The sequence below is a fragment of the Equus caballus genome, chromosome 17 (assembly GCF_041296265.1).
Source record: "Equus caballus isolate H_3958 breed thoroughbred chromosome 17, TB-T2T, whole genome shotgun sequence".
In the NCBI taxonomy this organism is placed as follows: domain Eukaryota; kingdom Metazoa; phylum Chordata; class Mammalia; order Perissodactyla; family Equidae; genus Equus; species Equus caballus.
Window position 1 is genome coordinate 50,074,136 of NC_091700.1, and position 25,685 is coordinate 50,099,820.

The 25,685-nt window shown below is 42.0% G+C and overlaps 1 long non-coding RNA gene and 1 pseudogene across 1 annotated transcript in view; both read left to right on the forward strand.

Annotated features, from left to right (window-relative positions):
- The first annotated feature begins 3,802 nt into the window (after positions 1 to 3,802).
- Positions 3,803 to 5,475, forward strand: LOC138915100 (protocadherin-8-like; annotated as a pseudogene).
- Positions 5,476 to 5,817: 342 nt separating this feature from the next.
- LOC102150568 (uncharacterized) overlaps positions 5,818 to 25,685 on the forward strand; it is a 28,372-nt gene continuing 8,504 nt past the window's right edge. The window contains exons 1-4 of the long non-coding RNA XR_011427976.1: positions 5,818 to 5,948; positions 6,598 to 6,665; positions 6,763 to 6,894; positions 9,656 to 9,750. This is a non-coding gene — a long non-coding RNA (uncharacterized lncRNA). The remainder of the gene's footprint in view (positions 5,949 to 6,597; positions 6,666 to 6,762; positions 6,895 to 9,655; positions 9,751 to 25,685) is intronic.

A 25,685-nucleotide genomic window follows, 5' to 3' on the forward strand; every position in this document is an offset into this window, starting at 1 on the left:
GTGATGTTGTCTAGGTTAAAGCACTTATGTAGTTGATAAAATATCATTTGTTTCTATGCTATTCTTGTAAATGGTATTTTGGCTCACTTCAGGGCTGAATTATTTTCCCTGAAATCATTTTACGAAAAAAGACCAGCAATTTGCTGATAACTTTTCTTTTAAATGACTGCGCAGTCAAGACCTAACAACAAATTGATTATGCAATGGGGTGACAGGAATGTGAGATAATGATACTTCTTATGAGGTAACTTAAAACAATGTCTCTGTTTTGGGGACTCACACTACTAAAGATTGACTTTAGCTTTTTCAAGGTATGACTTTAAAAAAGAAAAAAAAAAAACAGCCGTTAGGTTGATTTGTTTTCTTTCAAACAGTCTTAATGGCTTCAATTTCTAGAACTTACTCCTTGAAGACAGCAACATTACACTTGGTGATATTTTGCTCATTCGTCTTCAGAATGTTTGTTCAGTTGAGAAATGAAAATGGGTCTCAGTATGGTACATAGAGTGATTTGTTCTAAACGGCACAAAAACTGTTTCTGGGCCAGGGAAGTGTTAGTTCAAGTTCCTATAAAGTTGATGCTTACTCTGCCACGTGGACACCATAATCCAGCCAAATCTGCACGCTGGAAACTTTCCTGTGGCTTCATTTTTACCCCAAACATATGTTATTAGCTATATGTCACAGGGAAGAGGAAATATGCAAAGGCACAGGCACTGTTCTGAATTAGGGGATCATTCCCCCCACCCCCATTTATGGTGAAATTTGCTTCAGTTTATGTAGAGTGTGCTTTACTGTGTAAAGGGACAGTCTGGTGTTATGGGTTCAACAAAACAGAAAATCCTTTGTTGCAATGACTGGAATGCAAATCTGTTTTGCAGATCTGGTTTCCTGGCATTTGGGGCAAACACTAGCATGTTTAATGCTTTTGTTTTAGGAACAAAAGTAAACACTGTAGGGAGTTCACCAAAATCCTCTCTCCTCACCCCTTCTGAAACCAAACTGAGCAAGAGGACCAAATTGCTGCTTTCTTCCCATTTTGGTCTTGCTAGGGTGGCAGCAGTCCCCCTGTTCCGGTTGTTTGCTTTGCTTTATGTTTGACTCCAACAGAGATCAAAACTACATCTTATGAACTTATAGTTTGGCAATATGCTGGCAAATGGGAAAACAAGCAATATAAAGCAAATTTCTGCCACAGTGCTTTTAATATTGAGGCAGATTTTTATCTAACAGAGTCAACAGAATGGAACATGAGCACACCAGCAGCTCAGGGCTGTAAACACAGCTTCCTGATGACATATCCCTAGGGGGACAGATCATACAGCTTCTATATTATTCAGCTTGTCACTCTACTGGCACAGAACTGATTTTTGCCTCGGAAAATGTCTCTTTTCCGAAACTCCAGCTGTCCTTCATTCATAAAGCAGTGTTTTAATAAGGTGGTTGTTTACTAGGAAACAATGCTAATGGTAATAATGAATCACTAACGATATAGCTTATTCCTTTTCGTAGATGGTCTACTTGCTGCCAAACAGCTGGAGGAAAAGTGGGGAAAAATGCAATCAAGCATTTAAACATCAAGGCTGGATGTTTCCAAACATAAGTGTCCAGATGTTTAGCATTGTGGAGGTAATGTGTTTGATTGCTTGCCTTTTTCATATTTTATCTGGATCTTTTGATATTCTGTAGAAAGAGTCACGGACTATTCTTCATTTTTAGTATGCTGAGCAGATTTTTGGATCGTGAATGGCAACAATAATGCTGAAGACTGGCAAAGCCAGGCCTGGCAGGGATTGTGTGAAATGAAGGAGGAGAAGAGGAAGAGATGAGACTCAGACTGTGGTTAAATGGGTCCCTCTCCTGGCTACCACGTATGGAAGCATCTGCCTTTTTAAAGGCATCTGCTGCATCAGTTTTCAGATTTCAGTTGAGGGGCATCTAGGAATCAAGAAGTTGAGCAGAAGGATCACATCCTCTTGTCTTCCCTGAGACCCAGAGGCACAACAACCAGGTGCTTCCTTGGGCTACCCAGTTCTAAGAAAGAAAGTAAACTTTCTGCCATTGAGGATACTGGCTCAACAGGAAATCTGGTCTCACTAAACTGAAGTAGAGTTGTTCATTTCCTCAGACTGATGCCTCATCAGGCAAAATTAAAAATCTAAAGTAAACGAAATGAAGCACTTTCTCCATTTTGGATCTTTGAGTACCTGACCAAAACCAACACACGCTTCCCACTGCACTTCTGTGATATTGGTTATTGGTACTCATGATTAGAGTCATTGCCAAATGCTCCACTAAATTAAAACCCTTGCAAATTAATGATCTCATCAAAGGTGACTCCGTTTCAGAATTGGATTCATATGTCCTGGAGCTAAAAGAAATGCCACTCCTAAAGAGTGAAAGAAAAAAATGGTCATTTACTGACATGTCTCTGCAGGAATCAGTAACATTACAGATCATGTAGGAGCCAAGAATAGCCTGAGTATATTAATAACTCAGCCTGTTCACTGATTTTATTTGAGATGAGTGGTTAAAGAACACTCTGCACTGATGATGAGTCTGTGACGAGGAACAGTGTCATCATTAACATGAGGGACTGTTTAGCATTTAGAACACTTCACACATAAAAGGAACTTAACACAGGACTATTTATTGTGCTTTAGACAGATGGCTTAATGCTTCTTTAGCCTTCAGCCTATCAGGCCACCCGTGGTTTTCTTCAGCCGAGGGCTTTTAAAAAATAATTGGTCTATAGCAATTTTCCAACAAGACTGGCTGCAATATATTTTCCTAAATCTTTTTCTTACCCTTAACTATCCCTTACACAGGTTTGTGGTTGACAAACCACCCTGACCGACACGGATTCCTCTCGCATAAATAATTACCGACAGAAAAGGAGATGAAGGGGCTGAAATTTCATCATTAATGGTTTCTTTGCCATGGAAAATCTATTCGGTAATGATTACTTGGGAAAACAGTTCGTCCCTGATTAAACACTGCCAGACTCTGGAGAAGCTGTTCCCCCAGAATCTTTCAATACAGAAAATGATAACCCAAAGTAGATAGATTACTGTGGGTGGTAAAAAAAATGCATGTATGCGTTTGTTGCAAATTGCTATAGAAGAGCAATTGTCTCTCTGTCTGAGGAATATGTAAGCGTGCTTAGGAAGGAATAAAGAGGCTGCAGTTCCCCTGCTCGTCCTATCAAAGTGAGAATCGAGCACACTGGAAAAGCAAGCGGATGCATTTTTATAGTGCAAACTTCTATAAGAGTCTTAATGACTCCCTGCACTGCCTTGGCCACAGTTCAGCTCTCCAGGCCCTTCTGTGAGCTCTTTTAGAGGAACAACGTGACCGAGAGGCCTGGAGACTCTGCGGATTGGCCCGGATGGATACGTATTTGCATATTCTTCTCTGTATAATCTCCCCCGTAGGGTTCAGAAGAGGTACACTTAGGCCTGGGGCCGAGAAAAGCGATTACACAGCAGAGAAGGTTTAGTGATCAGATGTATTTAAGAGGGCAGGAGTCTCCTGGCTGTACGTCCAGGAGTGCTTGAGAGGGCTGGAAGTCTGAGTGCAGAGCCTCCTACTGGCTTTTTTCTCTTTGGGGAACAAAGATATCTCGCTGGAGGCTTAGATTTGCCGCTGACACTTTACTCAGGGCTGGACTAGAGTCCTTGCTGTTTCTGTGGCTACTGCTGGTGTCAGTCAGTGTCTTGCACCGAAACTGTCAATTTCCTCACCTATGAGGAAGAAGCCCCTTCAGTGTTCTGTCTGACCACATCCTGTTTAATTCTCAGCACGAGAGGCTAGGCCCATTCCACCTGATGAAGGAGTTCAACAGCTTACCCCTCCACGTGCATAAGGGCGATGGTCAGCTGATCATCAAGGACAAGGGCCTGGACCGCGAGCGGCTGTGTGGCCAGGCCCCACAGTACGTGCTGGCCTTCGAAGTGGCCACCTTCTTGCAAGAGCGTTCCGGCTCGTGCACGTGGAGGTGGAGGTGAAGGACATCAACAACCACGCGTCATGCTTTCCCCGGGCCCAGGTCCCGGCGGAGGTGTCCAAGGGCTCAGCGGTGGGCAAGCGGATGTCCCTGAAGGTGCCGGTGGATGAGGACGTGGGCGCCAAAGGGCTGCAGAGCGTGTGCCTCTCCGAGCCGCACAGCCCCTTCCGCGTGCAGCTGCAGAAGCGCACGGACGGCGTCCAGTGCGCTGACCTGGTGCTGCTGCAGGAGCTGGACCGCGAGAGCCAGGCCGCCTACAGCCTGGAGCTGGTGGCCCGCCCGCCGCGCTCTGCCACGGCCGCCCTCAGCGTGCGCGTGCTGGACGCCAACGACCACAGCCCTGCCTTCCCGCAGGGCGCTGTGGCCAAGGTGGAGCTGGCGGAGGACGCGCCCGTCGGCTCGCTGCTGCTGGACCTGGACGCATCCGACCCCGACGAGGGCCCCAACGGCGACGTGGTGTTCGCCTTCGCAGCCCGCACCCCGCCCGAGGCGCGCCGCCTCTTCCGCCTCGACCGGCACTCGGGCCGCCTGACCCTGGCTGGACCCGTGGACTACGAGCGCCAGGACACCTGCGAGCTGGACGTGCGGGGGCAGGACCGCAGCCTCGGGCCTCGCGCCGCCACCTGCAAGGTCATCGTGCGGGTCCGCGACGTCAAACGCGCCGGACATCTCCATCACCCCGCTGGCCACCACGAGTCCGCCTGCTGCCTCACCTTTCTCCACCGCCTCTGCTCTCAGAGGGAGTGGGCGTTCTGGGGGCGAGGGACGAGACTTTGTCGAGCGGACGGAGACGCCAGACGTCAGCGCCACCTCAGTGATGCCAGAAAGGGGGGCGCGCGCGAGCCTGGTGGCGCTGGTCAGCACCTCGGACAGGGACTCGGGCGCCAATGGGCAGGTGCGCTGCGCCCTCTACTGGCACGATCACTTCCGGCTGCAGCCGGCTTAAGCCGGCAGCTACCTGGTTGTGACCGAGGCGTCCCTAGACCATGAGCGCGTCGCTGAGTACAAATTGACGCTGGTGGCCGAGGACCGCGGCGCGTCCCCGCTACGCACCGTGCGCCCCTACATAGTGCTCTTGAGCGACGAAAACGACAACGCGCGGCTCTTCACGCGACCGGTCGAGGAAGTGTCTGCGCGAGGGAACAACACCCCCCACCCCCCGGGCGCCTATTTGGCCACGGTGGCCGCCCGGGACCCTGACTTGGACCGCAACGACTAGGTCACCTACCGACTGCTGGCGGCCAGGTGGATCTCACTGGGGACGTCCTGTCCACTTACGTCTCGATGGATACCTCCACTGGGGAGCTGGGCACACGATAGGAGGAACTGGCAGAGCTGCAGCTGGGGCTGAAGGTTGCTCGACGGCTGGGTCCAGGCTGTGGAGGAGTAGAACGACCACGCACCTCAGCTGGCGACCACGCCACTCTTCAGTTGCTCAGCCCAGCTGCCTCTGCCCTCAGGTGCGCTCCCGGGCAACTTGCTGACTCGACTGCAGGCAAGGGACGTGGACGAAGGCCCCAACAACGAGCTGACTTCACACCCTCCTCCGCAGCGACGGTAGCCCCGGGGCTCTAGCGCTACACCCGGCCACAGGTGAGCTGTCCCTGCAGCGCTGCCTGTCCCCGCGGTCTGCCCGCCTGCTGACGGCAGTCGTCGTGGTGCTGGACGGAGGCCAGCCGGCCCTGTCTTGCACGGCCACATTGCTGCTAGTGCCCGCGGACTCGGCGCCACCTGGCGAAGAAGTGGTGCTGGTGTCACTGCCGCCTGGACCGCCAAACAAGGCGGGGCGGAGGAGACGGGGGTGGGGTTGGGGAAGAGGGGGAGAGGGAAGGGGAACCCGCGAGATGGTTCCCAGCGGCCCTCACCTCTCCGTGGTCCTGATGGATCAGTGGCTTCGGCCTTCTTCTGGTGGCCATCGTCACCGTGACTCGCTCCCGCCCAGGTGAGGCTAGGACGCAGAGGAGAAGCCTTATGAGCACAGCCAGAGCGAGTGCTGCTCGAGGAGTGGCCTGGCTGGCCCAAGTTGCAGAGCATCAGGAGCTGACTCTGGGGGCTTCGGATCTGAGGTTCTTCGTGGAGACCCCGCCCCTTTTCCCTTTCTGCAGAAGCTCAGGAGCGCTAGTCTGCGGAGATTTCCCAGTCTGGGGACAGTGGGATGTCTTGTGCTCTCGCCTCGGGAGGGGAGCGGGATCCTGTAGGCTCAGGTAGAGCACCTCCAGCTCTCTTAGTGTCCTCATTAACGTTTAGTATATCTTCATGCCTGGAGCGTTATGAAAATTCAGTGCCTGATCAGGTTTGGGATTTCAAATGGCTAATTTTTCGGGATTTATTTTTTATTTGAGAAGAAATATTCGTCACAGATGAGGGTGGAAGGAGGCCAGACGGTCACGTGTTCATATAGGCCTATGCCTGTTTCTGCCTCTGGTAACTTCCTTCTGGGTCCAGTTTGAATACCTTCATCCCAGTACGATTCAGGGCTTAAATGCTGGGTTCCGGAAGCATTCCAGATGCGGCATGCTGTGCCTGCGCTGTCAGCTTTGGTATCTAAGGGTCAAATATTAACTGCTGCTCTCACCCCTCTTTTGAAATAGGGTTCAGTCTCGGGTCCTTTTCATTCCCCATGCCTGTGTGGAGAGGATAAATCTGCTGCAAGTTTAAGGTAATTTCAGAGTATTCATCATTATCTTTAAGCAATGTGTTTGACGTTTTGTACATTTTTATGGATAACAGAGTAATTCTTTCCTTTTCACTTCCAGTACACATTTAAATCCAGATGAATTATTCTGCAAGATAGTGGAAAAGGAGAAGTAAATTGAAGGACAGCAGTTCTGATATCAGCAGAGAGAGCTTCAAGAAAGCATCTTGTTGAATGATTGCAAAGCAAGAGGGTGAGTTCAAACCTGTGACTTTGAAGCTCTTCCTCTCAAAGTCACCATAATACTTTATGCCTGAATGCACGAAAGAAAACTAAATGAGTTATCTCAGCTGTGCATTCATAGAGGAGAGTATGCTGCTTGCTGCTGAGTAAAGCTAGTGTTTTTGGACCACCGATTATTTAGTTGGTTCTATGTATTTTAGATACTTTACAGTTGTGGACTTATTTACTCCCCATAATAAATCCAGTGAGGTAGGAAACTAAGGCACAGAGTGTTCCAGTTGAGATCTTACCCAGGATTTCTTGCTCTAGATTTCCTGCTCTTAATCTCCCTGCTAAGCTCCCTCTGTTAATGCAAAAAGATTAAAACACTGAAAAATCAGAATATTGTGGTTATTAGCACTAAAATAATTTTGTGCCACAAGCAATAAAGGTAACTTCCCAAATGTGGAGATTATGGAAGGCAACAGACTATGAATAGGTAAATTTTGAATAGGCCAGGACTCCGTTTGCTGGGAACGTATGAATATGTGGTTTTGTTTGGCTCTCTTTGTTTGGAGAATCTGGCACCAACACTACCTCATACTATTCAGTCCATCTCCTGTAGTGTCTGGGGATTTTGTTTTAGGCCAAAATCTCTATAATGGTGTTTGGTTCTGGAGGGGTATCTCCTGTGGGGAAAGGCATAGTCAATTATGAGGTATTTTTGTGTTAGACTCCATGAAAGTGGGCACCGGATCTTGAGTCCCTCAAAGAAAACACCTTACTCTCAAAGATGAGCCCCAATGGTATGTCCTACTGATTCAAGTGCCTCTGCACCATAATGGATATTTTTGTCCCATCTATGTTTAGTTCCTTCAACTTTTTCTTTTTTAAATGAGATGACTCTAGAAACATCTGCATCCTGGTCCTCTTCTTCTGAATATTCTCTAGTTTGTAAATATCTTTCCTAAAATGAGGCACTTAGAGGCAAATACAGTACTACAGAACCAGTCTCTCTCATGACCTCCAAATTCATATATCCATTCGCCTATTCAGCATTTCCATTTGGGTGTTTACTGGACATGCCACCTGTTCAAAACTGAACTCTTGATTTCTATTCTCCAAACCTGTTCGTCCTCTAGTATTTGTATCTCAGTAAATGACACATCTGTTTCACTTATTGCTTGCTCTGGCCCAAATCTTTCACGTCATTCTTGATTTTATTTTCCCACATACAAATTCCAATCCATCATCAATTTGGATTTACTTCAAAATCCAAAGAGACAATCCATTGATTCTCAATTAATTCTCAGTTAATCAATTAACTGCCTTTGTGGCTGCTACCCTGCCCCAGGCACTGTCCTCTCTTGCTCAGCCCACTGCAGTGGCCTCAGAACTGGCCTCTTTGCTCCTGCTCTTGCTGTCTTGCCATCTACTCTCCATACAGGAACTGGAATGATCCTCTCGCTTCAGAAGTCAGGCCACATTACTCAACTCTCCAAAGATTTCTCACTTAAAATGAAATCCAAAATCCGTATCATGGTATCCCAGCCACTACCGCTGTGTAAGGAACTAGCCCAAAATGTGGCAGCTTAAAACAACCATTTTGTTATGCTTACAGATTCGATGGGTCAATTTGACAGGACAGAGCAGGGATGGCTTGTTTCTGCCTCAGTGTCTGAGGCCTTCGCTGAGAAGCTGTGATGGCTGCAGGCTGGAATCATCTGAAGGCTTATTCAGTCACATGTCTGGCATGTGGACTAGGATGACTCCAAGTCTAGCACTGCTGGCTTGGGGGTGGGAAGGGAGGCTACCTGTGTCCTTTACACGTGGCTCGATTTTCTCACAGCATGGCAGCCTCTGGAAAGTCACGTGCTCCAGGTTGCAAACATGAATGTTCTACCAAACAAGAGAGAAATCATATGCTCTTTTATGACCCAGTCATTTCTGGTCCAAACAGTCTTAAGCCCACCCAGATTCAAAGGGAGGGGACAAGGACCCTACCTCTACAGTGGAAAATTATTAAAGAATTTTGGGGCCATGTTTGTAAACCAGCCAGACAAGGCCCATAAAATCCTACATTATCTGGCCCCGGGCTGCTTCTCCCACCTGAGTTCTTACCACTCTTCCCCTTGATAACGTAGGTCCTTTTATTGGCTTTCTTGATTTTGAATACATCAAGCATAGCTCCATCTCAGATCTCAGGGTCTTGCAGCTCCCTCAGCCTGGTAAACTCTTTCTTGAGACATCTGTGTTGTTTCCTTCCTGCTTTCATTTAGGCCTTGGCTCAAATGTCCATCTGCTCAAAGAGGTCTTCCATACCTCAGATTGCCTCTCCCTCTGTCACTCTCCATCCTGCTTTATTTTCCTTCATAGCATTTGTCATTGCCTGATAGGGTTTTATATCTGTGTATTATTTTTTCCCTGTTCTAGGGTGAATCACCAGCATCAAATGTATATTAAAAAGTTTACTGAAAGGATGAATGATGATGTGGTCTAACCAGCAGATACATTGCAACTCCATGACTATGTGTTATGATAATATTGCATTTTACATTAGGGTAAAATTGGGTTGGTGTTTTTAGAAGTTCCATTGTGCCGCTTTACTTTTTGGAAAATTTGGCTGTCATCTTAGCAGTTGATTTTACGGTAAATTTATCTTTATGGATCATTTAATGTTAAATTAGCTTTTTCAAAAAAATCAAATTCGTGGGACTCCTCCTGTTGATTCTGTAGTCAGAGAAGAACCAGCTTCTTCTTGCCTTAACTCAATTTCCTCTTCCTCTTAACAGGCAGGCTCTCTGAATACGTGATAGCTCAAGGTACTGCCGGGACAAACAATACTGATCAAGACAGTGCATTCAACCTGAGAGGATGGAGTTTCTTGGTAATGACATTGACAACATTTCCTCCTACCTATAGTCAACAGCTACATTATGTTTAATTATTAAACATTTACCCAGCACTTACTATGTGCCAGGAACTGTTCTAGGTGTTTTACGAATATTAACTCACTAAGTCCTCCTAATAATGCTAGTAGGTAGGTACTGTCATTTAACCCCATTTCACAAATGGGGAAACTGAGGCATAGAGTTCTCAGAGTAATTTGATCAAGACCATCAGCTGTAATGGTAGAGCTGGGTTTCCGCCTCCAGGAGTCTAGCTCTGGTGTCTATGCTTTTAGTGTTCTGCTGTGGTGTATTTTCAGTAGGTTTTAAACACTTATTTTATGGGTCTTCTAAAGATTTAGGACCGATTTACATTCCTGAGGGTGTTTCTGTCTTTGACTTTGAATGAAATGGTCTGATTTATGGTTTGGTTTATACTCCAACTTTCTGCTGCATTTTCTTGTAAAACTTTTAGTAGGATTATTGAAAGGATGACACGAGCGATGGCAAGATGATTGAATTAGATGTTGACAGCTGGAAATGAGAAGTTTAGTGAAGGCATTTTTATTATTTTTGCATCTCACTATTAATAGTTAACACACAGAGTGAATGCATTAATAAATACATCGATAATCTTCAGAAACTTCACTTTAGATTCTAATTTTAACCATTCCTCCCACCAAACCTGTATCGGAGAGTCCAGCAAATCGTTTAATTTACTTGCTTGAATTTTATTTCCACTTCATTTCCTCAGTGCACCAGCAGGTGGAGGTACAAGTCATTGGTAGAAAATCCAGAGGAAGAAGAAAGAAAGAAAGAAACGGCTAGAAAACCAGTCCCTGAACAACTGAATGTTCCTCGCATTTTTAAGTATATAGCTACGTAGAAGTCGAACAGTTTTTAATATTTTAAACTATTGCATTTTATTTCCACGTTGTTTCAGATTATTCAGAACAAAAACCATTTAAGGATCTTGAAAGATTAATCCAGGAATCTCAGAGCAGCCAGGATCTTTCATCACATCAGGAAAATAGCTACAGGATCGCACTTTCTTCAAGCACCCTTTGCCCTCACGTTTCCCAGCTGAGAAATATGAATTTCCAACCAGAACACTCAGAACTCAAAGGATGTTATTTTCAAGTCTATGCCTCCCAAACTGAAGGGCTGCCAAGGGTAGATGACAGAGTTCAAAGCTGCAGGCCACCAATGCTGCCTCCCCCCCTTCTCAGACAGAGTAATGAATTAAATCATCCTTCAGTGCATGGATCACCTTCACACACCTCAGAAAGAGCCACTTCATTTGGAAATGCTGCAACTCATATAGACAGTTATGTTTGGGGAATATACACATTTATGTTTCTGTCAAGTATTTATAAGCCAAGTTGCGTACACAAGCCTCGTAGTTTTGATAGACATCTCCCTAAATTATGTCACCAGTCAATGTCACAGCACATGATAATTTTATATAATCCAGGATATTTTGCCAAAGAGTCTTAGCTTTAGCCTTTATTGCCCCAAATATATTAAGCGAACATATATTTTATGTTCTAGCATCATTTATGAATGTAAGTAAAATAGTCAATCTGGCTGTTTGTTTATGTTTGAGTGTTTGCAGTTCTACTGGGAACATAATTTAAGTTTGAATAATTTTAGGCTGGATTAAGAATCTGGGCCCCATCTGTAACCACAGGCCCAGTGGGGAGAAAGAGGAAGCTGTGGACAAGCACCACTGGGGTGGGGGAACTCAAATCATTTCTCTAGCTTGACATCTGAGAGAGTTTCTGGGTGCTTAATGGTAAAGCAGCAGCAGATTCTGGCAATGGGTGAAAGTCAAATGGAGGTGGCTGGTGATGTGGTTTTGGGCACTCAGCCCATTCACAGCAGCAGCTCAGTCAGAGGCTGGGTTGCGGGAGTGGCATGAGCTAGAGAGAGTCATAAGGCTTCAGTTGTCCAGGTTAGATTCCCAGCAGGACTCCTCTCCTAGCTGTGAGCAGGAGGCTAGGTGGAAACTGAGGCAGAAGACTGGGCAGAAAAAGGGTTGGACCCAAAATGTGGTGACTTGCAGAGTACGTGAGCTGCTGGACTTCATCTGTGGCTAGTCAGATCTGGGGGCAGCAAGCCTGGGTGATGGGATAGAAGCATCTGCATTGTGTCTTGTTTTTTTCAAGATTGGTTCAAACTGTGGGTAGAATTGAGTCTGCAAATGCAGGACACTAGAGTCTCCCAAACTGAAAGAGTCTGGTGTCATTGTGATCTGACGGGCAAGAATGGTCCACCCAATACAATAACCACTAGCTGCATGTGGCTGCCAAAAGTTAAATGAATTAAAATTCAATATGATGAAAAATTCAGTTCCTTGATCACATTAGCCAAATTTTAGTTGCTCAGTTGCCACACATGGTTAGTACCTATGGTATTGGACAGAACAGCTATAAGACATTTCCATCCTCATAGTTCTAATGAGATAGCACCGATCTAGAAGGGGCAGTCTCGAGGACCACCCCCTTGGGTTGGGGGTGTTTAGTACAATCAGTGACCCACCATCCTTGCTCAGCATATATATGGGGGACTGTGTGTTCTTATCTGTTCTCCACGTTTCCCTGGTTCATGACAGTTAGTCTTTTATTGGTTTATACAAGTATTTCAAAATGGATTGACACATTATATTATTTATTATGAAATATTTGAAAAGTGTCTAAAGACAAGAATTCCCAATAGTACAAGTTTTTCTGCAGGCCTGGGGAATTTCTAAAGGCTCTTCTGCTCTTCTAGCTAGCATCTTAAATTTGTAGTCCTCATATTCAGTCCTATAACCTTAGAGATTTTGCAGCAACTGTCATGATAAAACCAACTTACTCTTACTCCTAAACTCTCCCGAGAAATAATTCAGCAGTAATCATTCTCTAGCCATGCTCAGGCAAGCAGGTGTACTTCTGACTCCTTTGGCCGCTGGCCTCCTATAGAAAAATCACTGCTGTAGAAATTGGTTTCCAGACCCCTGTAGTACCTTTAGAGTCAAGATGCTGTCCCAAGTGTCAACTCTTCAGAACAGGTGGTCTAGGCCTCAGAGAGGCTGCAGCAAATATGAACGTACCTAGCTATACATAAGACATACCTTAAAAGTAAGACGCACACCTATCTTTTGGGTCACATTGAATAGTATTTCAACTTCATTAGAGTAATTTGTTATGTCATTGAATTCTGTGGAAAACATTATTTAGAACCCAAGAAATTAAAACTTTCCCTCAAATTTATGAATGTAGGATTAGATGTATTTGTTTTTCTTAAAACCAGGTGCACGTGTATTTTTGATGTTAGCTTCTACTTTAATTATGATTTCTCAAGCAGTTTGTAACTCCTGAATCCTGCCTTTTTATGACTGAATTCTCAGTGAGAAATAATAATGGGCAATATTTATCAAACACTCAAGGTATAAAGGCTCTGTGCCAAATGTTTTAGATGAATTATTGTATTTATGCCTCGCAACCATCCTAGGAGGTAGTTATATTATCATCTCCATTCTATGGATGAGGAAATGGAGGTTTAGAGAGGATAATTTGTCTGAGTTCATACAATAAGTCAAGGAATTGTGATAGGATATTAAAGTGCATGAACTTTAGGTTTACAGCTGGACAAAATTTTATACATACGCACCCAGGTAACCATCACCCAGATTAAGGTATAGAACATTTCCAGCTCCCTAGAAGGCTTCTGCATGCACCTTCCTAGGCAATAACTCTTCCCCAAGTAACCACTATTCAGACCTCTTTCACCATCTATTACTTTTTCCTATACCTGAACTTCATTTAAATAGGATCGCACAGTGTATCCTCTTGGGTGCCTGACTCAACATTGTGTCTATGAGCTTCATCCATGCTGTGTACTAGCAGTTCGTCCTTTCTTGCTGCTGGGTAGTATTTCATTTATGAATTTGCCACAATTTGTTTATTCGTTTTACCCTTGATAGACATTGGGGTGATTGTAAGTTTTTGGCTCTTGTGAATAGTGAATTCGTTTACACATTTTTTGGTGGGCATAAACCCTCATTACTGTCAGCTGTATACCCAAAAGTAGAGTTGCTGGGTCAAATGGTGATGGATCTAGAATTTGATCCTTGAATTTTCTGACTCTACTGTTACCAATTGTGCAACACCCACTACATCAATAACAGCTAACATTGACTAAGGGCTCTGTATGGGCTAGACACTCTGCTAAGCTCTATTTTTCTAAGCAGGTTCTTGATATAATTGAGAACTTTCTATAAGCTTAACTAATAACAGCAGGGGGAGTTTTATATTTGTTCAACAAATAAGGCAGTCTTTTAAATTATCATTAAGTAGCTGATGTATTACAATGTGTGTGGAACACTTAGTAGCTTCTCTTTGAAAAGACCACAATAATATCCATCTTTGACAGACTTCTTTTACTCATTGAAGTGTATACAGTAAGAGTACAGTTAGCAATTGACTGTTCATTTACTCATATACGGTAATTAGCTAAGGAAGAAACAAATCAATTTAAAACCAATTTCCATAGTCTACACTTGCTCAGGAATTGATTGCAGACTCGAATTTGCCGAATAAAAAGTGAAGCTAGCTAATCTCAATTTGTATTTCATCGAGTAAATGTCAGCTATTGATTTCTGTGGCTTACTGCTGGTGAGGCCATATGTCTGTCATTCTTTACAGGTAGCACAATCACTGTGCAGTTTAATTAGGTGTGGGCTAGTCATTCACTTGCTTGTGGAAGATGAAACATTTAACTGTAGTGGGAGGAAAGACCTCAGCCAGCTGTCTGTTCTATCACCCACTTTCAGACTCTTACTCATCTTAATTTAATGTCCATTGATTCTTATTGTTGGGTGTTGTACAGAGGAGCCCTTTTGTAATGTGGTGTTGGAAGATTGGGCTAAAACTGACTTTATAGGCTAACTGAATTCTTGGAAGCTTTCTTGAATTCTTGACAACACAGCATTACATTTTAAGGGAATGACTTGACCTGTGCATTACAGAACAGTTTCCACAGTGTACCAGATTTTCTTAAAGAGTAATCCATGCTGCCTTGGTCATACAGGATTTGTTTACTATTTGACAAGTTATGATGCCTTCTGACCTGGCCTTACACAGAATGTGCAATCTTGCACTGCACTCAAATACTGCAATTCATGTAAAAAGTGGCCTCAAGTAACAGTGAAAATAATGTCTTCTTTCTCAGAAGAAGTACTGTAACCTCTTTGTTTTTGATTGCTTCACCAAAATGGGGATAATAGTACCTGCTTCATAGGGATTTTGTCAAGATAGCTAAATGAGAGTACATATAAAATGCATAGAGCAATGCTTTGCATTTTAGTGATCACTTAATAAATGCTTATTATTACCATCAGAGACATTTTTCATTCTCTCCTGGAGTTGTTTAAATTGATGTAGTTTCTTATTCCAAATATTCCTACATTTTTCTCTTTATTTCTGTTTGGTGCAATTAGTATTTTTTCCATCTCTTTTGGTTAGCTATTATTATTATTTTTAAACTAACTTTTCACATAGGTGGAGAATAATGGTTAAAGTCCCCTGGGCATTATAATATTTTTGACAGTGGTATGAGCCTCTGACTAAAAAAAAGAAAACAGAGGCAGTAGAAGAATCTGCTGATGGAGAGACCACAGAACTGGAACTGCAGGAGGGGAGCAAAGTGAAGTTGAAGAGAATGATGTCAGCATCATGGAGAAGTGAGCTCTCCTGGTGATCCCTCCTCTCCACAATACAATAAAAAAGACATTCATATTCGAACAGAGAACACCGCACAACACAGAAGTCATCTGAGAGACCCATGCAGCCATACATAAGAAGGTGGAGGTGCTGGAGCTCCCCTTGGAGGAAGTGGAATGGGGTAAGGAAAAGCATTGCTCCCTCCCCAAAGACTGAGACCCAGGGATTGCCCGTGGCCTTTGAGAGGGAAGGAAGGATGGAGGAGGTGCCCATTTGTGGGAATATCAAAGCTCCTCAAGGTCCCTCACAGCCTAGGGGAAAGCCCCCTCCTGGGTGAACGCTATTGAGGGGGATGATTTCATCAAGCCAACACCCCAGGAAAGCAGATAGTAAGGACAGAGCGAGAAAACTCCAAGAGCATGCAGAAGAAAGTGCCCCTTCCTACACCCACCCAGCGCTGGTTCCAGCACCTGGGATCCCAGTGGAACGCAGAAGGCTCAGAATATGCAGCTCTTGAATGCCACCCAGTGGTGATAGGTGGTAACTCTGACCAATAATACCACGATGTGCAAAAACAGAGCCACACCTTCTAGCAGTATCAAAAATTATATTAAATCTCCAGACCAGAAGGAAAATGACAACTACCCAGAAATAAGTCCTGAAGACATGGAAATATGTAAACTAGATGACAGAGAATTCAAACTAGCTATCATCAAATAACTCAATGAGTTGAAATAGAATGTAGAGGAACTATTCAATGAGCTCAGGAGCTACTTCACAAAAGAGATTGAAACTATAAAGAAGAAGCAATCAGAAATTTTGGAGATGAAAGACACAATGGATGAGAGAAAACAAAATATGGATTCCCTGAATGCTCAAGTGAATATCATCAAGGAGGTAATCAGCATAATTGAAGTTAGACATATTGAAATGCTCCAGAGAGAGGAGGAGAGAGAACTAAGACTAAAAAGAAATGAAGAAAGTCTCTGAGAAATATCTGACTCAATCAGGAAATGCAACATAAAAATTATAGGTATTCAAGAGGGAGAAGAGAAGGAGAATGGAACAGAAAGCTTGTTCAAAGAAATAATAGCAGAGACCTTCCCAAACCTGGGAAAGGAGATGGAAATCCACATGAAAAAGACTATCAGATCTCCTAAATATGTCAATGTAAAAAGACCTACTGCAGGGCATATAGTAGTGAAACTGGCAAAAATGAATGACAAAGAAAAAATACCAAGGGCAGCAAGGTAGAAGAAAGTAACCTACAAAGGGACCCCTATCAAGCTTTCAGCAGATTTCTCTGCAGAAAACTTACAGGCTAGGAGAGACTGGAATGACATATTCAAATCATTGAAGGACAGAAACTTTCAGCCAAGAATACTCTATCTAGCAAAAATATCCTTCAGATATAATGGGGAAATAAAAGCTTACCTAGATAAACAAAATCTAAGGGAGTTCGTAGCCACAAGACCCACCCTACAGGAAATCCTCAAGAAGGCCTTCATACCTGAAAAAAAAAGAGAGAAAGGGGTTACAAAGCCTGGAGTAAGTAGATAAATAGGTAGACAAAATCAGAAAATTGTAGCTATGCATCAGAACAGGTTAGCAAATACTCAAGTGTAACATTAAGGATAAAGGGAAGGAAAACACCAAAAACAAAGATAATCTGGTCATTTTAACCACAAACTCATAATACTAGATCGAGTAAGATGTGACAAAAACAGCATAGGTGGAGAAGAGGAGGGGCACTGAATCGGTTTAGTCTAAGGAAATAAGAGGCCATCAGAAAAGGGACTATCTTATCTACGAGATTTTGCATATAAACCTCATGATAACCACTAAACAAAAAAGCAGAACAGAGACACAATTAATAAATAAGGAGAAAATAAAGAATCCCAACATAAAAACTACATAACTCAATTTGTAGACTGAAACACTTGGGACGAGAAACAAAGGAAATGTAGGAGAACCGGAAAACGAGTGATAAAATGGCAGCATTAAGCCCTCATGTATCAATAATCACCCTAGATGTAAATGGACTGAATTCTCCAACAAAAAGACACAGTGGCAAGATGGGTTAAAGAATGAGACCCAACAACATGCTGCCTCCAGGAAATACATCTCAGCTCCAACAACAAACACAGGCTCAGAGTGAAGGGATGGAAGATGGTACTCCAAGCTAATGGCAAACAAAAGAAAGCAGGTGTTGCAATACTTATATTAGACAAAGTAGAGTTCAAGATAAAGCAGGTAATGAGAGACAAAAAGGGGAAGTACATAATGATCAAAGGGACACTCCATCAAGAAGACATAATGCTTATAAATGTCCATGCACCCAACATGAACACCAAAGCACATAAAGCAACTATTTAACAAACCTAAAAGAAGATATTAATTATAACACAATAATAGTAGGGAACCTCAACACTCCACTCTCATCAGTGAATAGGTCATCTAGACAGAAAGTCAAGAAGGAAATAGTGGAATTAAATGAAAAGCTAGACCAGTGCACTTAATAGGTACATATAGAACACTCCATCCAAAACCAGCAGAATACACATTCTTCTCAGGTGCACATGGAACATTCTCAAGGATAGACATATGTTGAGAGACAAGGCAAGCCTCAATAAATTTAAGTAGATTGAAATAATAACAAGCATCTTTTCTGATCACAATGCTATGAAGCTAAAATTACAAGAAAAAAGCTGAGAAAGGGACAAAGATGTGGAGACTAAACTACATACTATTGAACAACTAATGGATCATTGAAGAAACTAAAGGAGGAATCAGAAAATATCAGGAGACAAATAAAAATGAAAACATACCATACCAACTCCTATAAGATGCAGCAAAAGTGGTACAAAGAGGGTAATTCATTGTGATACAGGCTCACTTTAACAAATAAGAAAAAATCCCAAATAAGTAATCTCAAACTACACATAATTGAATTAGAAAAAGAACAAACGAAGCCCAAAATCAGCAGAAGGAGAGAAATAATAAAAATCAGTGCAGAAATAAATGCTACTGAAAAAAAAGCCAGTAGAAATGATCAATGAAACAAAGAGTTGGTTCTTTGAGAAGGATGACAAAATTGACAAACCCCAACCAGACTTACAAAGAAAAAAGAGAGAAAGCTCAGATAAATAAAATTAGAAATTAAAGAGGAGAAATTACAATGGATACCACAGAAATACAAACGATTATAAGAGAATACTACGAAAAACTATATGCCAACAAAATGGACAATCTAGAATAAATGGATAAGCTCTTAGACTCTTACAACCTCCCAAAGCTGAATCAAGAAGAAATAGACAATCTGAATAGACCAATCACAAGTAAAGAGATTGAAACAGTAATCGAAAACATCCCCAAAAATGAAAGCCCAGGATGAGACGGCTTCCCTGGAGAATTCTACCACACTTTCAAAGAAGATTTAATACTTATCCTTCTCAAGCCATTCCAAAAAATTAGGGAAGATGGAACACTTCCTAACACGTTCTATGAGGCCAACATCACTCTGATACCAAAGCTTGACAAGGACAGCACAAAAAAGGAAAACTATAGGCAAATATCACTGATGAACATAGATGCAAAAATCCTCATAAAATATTGGCAATCCTAATACAACAACATATCAAAAAGATCATGTATCATGATCAAGTGGGATTTATACCAGGGACACAAGGATGGTTCAACATGCACAAATCAATCAATGTGATACACCACATTAACAAAATGAGAAATAAAAACCACATGACCATCTCAATAGATGCAGAGAAAGCATTTGACAAGATCCAACAGCCATTTATGATAAAAAAAAGTCTTAACAAAATGGGGACAGAAGGAAATTACCTCAGCATAATAAAGGCCATGTATGACAAACCCACAGCCAACATCATACACAGTGGAGAAAAACTGAACACCATCCCTCTGAGAACTGGAACAAGACAAGGGTACCCACTATCACCACTCTTATTCAACATAGTACTGGAGGTTTTGGCCAGAGCAATTAGCCAAGAGAAACGAATAAAAGGAATCCAAATAGGAAATGAAGAAGTGAAACTCTTGCTGTTTGCAGATGACATGATCTTATATATAGAAAACCCTAAAGAATCCATTGAAAAACTATTAGAAATAATCAACAACTACAGTAAAGTTGCAGGGTACAAAATCAACTTACAAAAATCAGTTGCATTTCTATACTCCAATAACAAACTTACAGAAAGAGAACTCAAAAATACAATTCCATTTACAATGCCGACAAAAAGAATAAAATATCTAGGAATAGATTTATCCAAGGACGTGAAGGACTTATACAATGAAAACTATGAGACATTTTTGAAAGAAATAGATGATGACATAAAAAGATGGAAAGAGATTTTGTGCACATGGATTGGAAGAATAAACATAGTTAAAATGTCCATACTACCCAAAGCAATCTACAGATTCAATGCAATCCCAATCAGAATCCCAACGACATTCTTTACAGAAATAGAACAAAGAATCCTAAAATTCATATGGGGCAGCCAAAGACCCTCAATTACTAAAGCAATCTTGAGAAAAAAGAACAAAGTTGGAGGCATGCTTGACTTCAAAATGTACTATAAAGTCATAGTGATCAAAACAGCATGGTACCGGTACAAAAACAGGCACACAGACCAATGGAACAGAACTGAAAGCCCAGAAATAAAACTGCACATCTATAGACACCAGTCTTCGACAAAGGTGCTAACAACATACAATGGAGAAAAGACAGTCTCTTCAACAAATGGTGTTGGGAAATCTGGACAACCACTTGCAAAAGAATTAAAGCAGACCATTATCTCATGCCACACACAAAAATAAACTCAAAATGGATCAAAGATTTGAAGATAAGTCCTGAAACTGTAAAACTTCTGGAAGAAAATAGAGGTAGCACACTCTGTGACATCCAACTTAAAAGGATCTTTTCTAATACCATGTCTTCTCAGACAAGGGAAACAAAAGAAAAAAATAAAGAAGTGGGACTTCATCAGACTAAAGAGCGTCTGCAAAGCAAAAGAAACTAGGATCAAAACAGAAAGACAACCCACCAATTGGGAAAAAATATTTGCAAATCGTATATCCGACAAGGGGTTAATCTCCATAATATATAAAGAACTCACACAACTGAACAACAAAAAAACAAACAGCCTGATCAAAAAATGGGCGGAGGATATGAACAGACAGTTTTCTAAAGAAGATATACAGATGGCCAATAAGCACATGAAAAGATGTTCAACATCACTAATCACCAGGGAAATGCAAATCAAAATTACACTAAGAAACCACCTTACACCTGTTAAAATGGCTATAATCACTAAGACTAAAAATAAAAAATGGTGAAGAGGGTGTGGAAAAAAGGGAGCCATCACACACTGCTGGTGTGTGGAGTATGGAGATTCCTCAAAAAACTAAAAATAGAACTACCATATGACCCAGCTATCCCACTACTGGTTATCTACCCAAACACCTTGAAATCAACAATACAAAGTGAGCTGTGTACCCCTGTGTTCATTGCAGCACTATTCACAATAGCCAAGACATGGAAACAATCCAAGCACCCATCAACTGACTCTTGGATAAAGAAGATGTGGTATGTATATAAAATGGAATACTGCTCAGCCAGAAAAAGACAAAATCATCCCATTTGCAACAACATGGATGGACCTGGAGGTTGTTACGTTAAGTGAGGTAAGCCAGACTGAGAAAGAGAGACACCATATGACTTCACTCATATATAGAAGATAAACAAACACATGGACAAAGAGAACAGTTCAGTGGTTACCAGGCGCAGGGGGGTGGGGAGTGGGCACAGGGGGTGAAGGGGAGCACTTATATGGGAATGAACAAGAAATAATGTATGATTGAAACTTCATAGTGATGTAAACTCTTATGAACTCAATAAAAAAAAAAAAACCTTTAGTAGAGACATTTAGTAGAAACAGTGGTTGCTGTAAAGTTAGAAACTTGGTCATTTTGTCTTTTGGCTATCTTTCAAGCCAGCAGTGAACTTAACAGGCACGTGAGGATATTTAAATGGAAAGGTCAGAGTCCAGTCATAATAAATGTACTGGTTCTTTAGTTCAAGAATACTTTGGAAAACTCACAGAAACTTAGTATCTCACTTTTACGTGCTTTGGCGAATGTTAATGTGCCTTTTAATTGAGCCTGTAGGCCACCTGTTCTGCACCCCATGGACGCCTGTTAGCCCAGGCAGCTGTTGTAACACCCTGCAAGAGGCGTGAAGTGGGAAATAATGAAATGGTAAAGGATCAGGCTCTAGCTCAGGCCGCTGTAGCTGGGGAGGTGATCGACAGAGAGCCATTTCTAAATAATGGGAGCAAGTCTTCCAGAAAGGATGCAACCTGAAAGGCATTTTCCTTTTAACCTGAAGCCAGGAAAACCTATAGAACTTCTTCCACTTGAGGCCCAGAAGGCTTTCACAGACATTCATAGATATTTTGGTAGACATTTTTTATAAAAGGCCTATGTTCTAGCCTATGCTTACTTTTCAGTTTTATCTTCTGATACCTTACTGCTTGAATCCCCTGCCCCAGTCTCAACGGTCAGCCTCCCCTAAAAAGGCGATGAGACAGGCACATAGACAATAAGCCCAAGTCAGGATCCCAGGAGGCAAGCCCACGTCTCATGTAGCCCTGAGGCCAGAGTACACCTGAGGGCCTTCAGAGAGATGGATGGCTGCAATGTGCCGATTACCTACTCACCTGAGTCCTTGTCCCCAGCAACCTTCCTCCTTCTGCCTATGACTTGGTTACCCATGTACGTCTGTTTTCAGGGAGAGAATGGGCTGGGCTTATAGAAACATGCATTCTGTTCTTGTGCAAATTAGAATTTTCACTGTAAATTAATTAAATTGCCATTTTGCTTGTATACACCAGTACCATGAGGTTGGTTGAAGTGATTCTGCTATTCAGAAAAGGATCTAGTTTCATAGTGCCGAAAAATCAGGGATTTGAGTCTGCCTATCTAAGGGCTGGACCCTGTATTATGATAAATTGATAAAGATAGTGAATGCAAGTTCCTGAGGCCTCCCCAGGCAATGTGCCACCATGATGCCTGCATTGGACATACCACAGTGTTTCCTCATTAAATGTCTACATCACCCATGATGATGTAATAACTCATAGCAACCTAGCTCTTCACATGTACAGTGATACTCACTGCAATCCTGTGAAGTAGGTAACGTTATCTTTCTTCTACACCTAAGAAAATTGAGGTTAAATTACTTACACAAGTCGCGGAACTAGTGAGTGGTAGAGCTTCAATGCCAGACCACATCTTCTGGGTTCAATGCATGTTCCACCTTGCCTTACTGTCTTTCCTTTAGCTTGTTTGTTCTTCATTTTATTAGGTCTATGGGTCTAGAAATCAAAGTACTTAATAACCCATTTTGGTAGTTTTTTTCCCTCGAATCACCAGGAGCATCTGAACAGTCTAAATGCATGTTCAACCACTCAAAGATGGCATCTGTTCTGTTCTCTGGCTGAGCGTTGCTCATCCATCATGCATGCTCCTAATAGACATGGCAGGTCTCACACAAAGGAGAGCTTTTCTTCCTCTCTCAGTGGTGCTTCCTTTGAGGCATGCTACTGTTCAGGGCCCTGTTGAGATTTTGATTAAAAAAGACAGATATTGTGCAACTTCCATTAATGTCCTATTTCTCCTGTAGCAAAATGTAGGCTCTTGCAACTTTCTCAAGGGAATTTAATTTTCCATGTCTGTTGGCAAATTCAATTTTGAGTTTTACATAAAACACTGGAAAACAGTTAGTGGCCTGGTCAGGGGTTATGCTTGCAATTCAATGATTCTTTGAGGTGACTTTAACCCTTTTGCAGCCTATTTTCCTCTTCTGTAATCCACAAACTTCTAGCTTTTTATGTAGGAGAAAACTATTTTTTAAAATATAAAGTGCCCAAGGTATTTAACTTTCTTTTGCCCTCCTCTCTCTGGTTACGGTAATGCCATTTGACTTGTTTTTATAATGCCCCCTAAAGGTAACAAAACCTTCTGTAAACTAAGAAACTATGAAAATGCATTTTGAAAATGCTCAGTGCACAATAACTAATGTTAAGACAGCACATTATACACCTGAGCAGCTTCCTAACGCCTCCAATGATAACATGCCCTTATTTGTATATATATCTTAGTGCCCTAGTCTTCACCTAGCTCAATGTATACATAATTTATATTCATTAATTCTGGGATTTATTTCAGCTTTGTGGATTATCGGAATCTTTTCCTTCTCTATTTCTCTCTCTTTTTTTTTTGCCACCTAAATGTTCTTCATTTTTTTCCTACTCATTAGCACTTTTCTGCATAGGAGAGTGAGGAAAGTCAAACATATAAAATATTTGACTTCTTTGCAATTTCACCAAACCAGTGTTTTAGAAAAGTGGTCAAATAAATTAAGCAACCAGTACAAAGTTTGGAGCTGCAGTTTCTACTAATATTTTTTCTGGAGACCAGGAGTAAACTGGGGTAGGGAATAGATAGGAGTTTTGCCTTTCTGCTCCTAATGTGGACTTCTTCCCTTATGGCTAATCTAATTTTTTTTCTGGGATCTCGCACTGTCATACTTATAATACCATGCAACCAATTGCCCACATTCCCTCAGAAAGACTAAGGTAAAACTAGGGAAATGACTGATCTAGATATCCAACTTTGTGTTTTTAAAAAGCTTCAAGATTAGTGACTAGAAAAGTCACATTTATCGACTTCATTTAGCCATAAGTATACAGAAAATTGAAAGAATCCAGTTTTATGCCATGAGTTTTTGTTGTTTTTGAAACAGCTATCTTAGCTAGAACCCATGCTTTCTAAAGCAGACAAGAGAAGGGATTTAATGAAAAAATGTTTCATAGACTGAGGGCTAGTAATTTTAGTTACTAGGATTACTTTATGAGAAAAAGGTCGTAAAAATATATGTTCTATCATCCCTAAAGCTTGTCCACATCTGATTGGAGCCCTGTTTATAGAGCTTTCCTTCTTCCTACATGCCTGCTGTGCACTGAGGGGAAGGAGACAGCTGAGCTTGGGGACAGTTGGGGGCCAGATGTCTGTCAGAAGGGTTCTGTTCTGTAGCCATATGCTCTTTGCCTGGTGAGATCCCCTCAAACACATGAGTCCACAGCAGCCCGGAAAGATGAGGGACTTCACACTGGCACTGATAGTGGAGACAGTTGTCCTTGATGGTTGAGATAACTTCTCACCCTAAGTTTTGTAGGGGCTTGGCTTGGGGTGGTTTGGAAAAAGGAAAACATACACTATGATCTTATTTTACTCATACTTCCTTCTCCCTTTTCTTTTTACACTTAAGATCTAGTAAAGTTAGGGGGTATCAAAAGTTTTGTCTTTATGCAGCCAATCTAAAGCGAAAGCAGGGCAACTTTTTCCTTCCCCCTCTCTATAGGGCCTTAGCGAGCATCTTCTTTGACACCAGTAGACTTTCAGGAAGTGCTTGTTAAATAATCAGATGACTTATCAGAGGAAAGTGTTATGTAAATGAAAATTTCATTTAATCGATTTAGCACGCTTTTATATCTAAGTTTTATTTTAAAAGCTATATGAGCATGCTGAAGGCAAAAATCACACTTCTTTCTTGACTAATTCTGGGTGAAAAGAAGAGTCAGGTTTTATTACTTCTTCAGCAAAGGATAAAGGAAAATTTAAATGATGTCATAAATAGCTAAGTCACTCTTTGAATGTCAGTATGTTTTAAGTCTGTTGTTTGTGTTGCAAAAACCTAGGCATTAATTCATTTCTGTGGAGAAAAACTTGTGCTGAAGGCCTGTGGAGTTTGTGTTAGGAATATGCTTGAAGTTGGATGGGGTGAACTTGGCTTGGAAGCCTTGACATCTTCCACAGGGAGAAGTGACTTTGGGCTGTGAATGTTCTCTTGTGTGCCAGCCACAGGCCTGATGGTTTATGTCCTTTATCTCTAATCCTTGCAGACATCAGAAAGGAGATGTTATTATCCTGTTTTAAGATAAGGAAACATACTCAGTAAGCTATGTGACTTACCTAGGATACAAGTTATAAAATTGTCAAACTTGGGTATTAATCCATGTATGTTTGGTTTGAAAGCCCACACATTTTTCACCACGCCTTTCTGAGTTTTTGATAAAGCCAACAGTCACACTCTTTGGATCTGGTAGTGTTTCAGATATATATCAATAAACACAGTA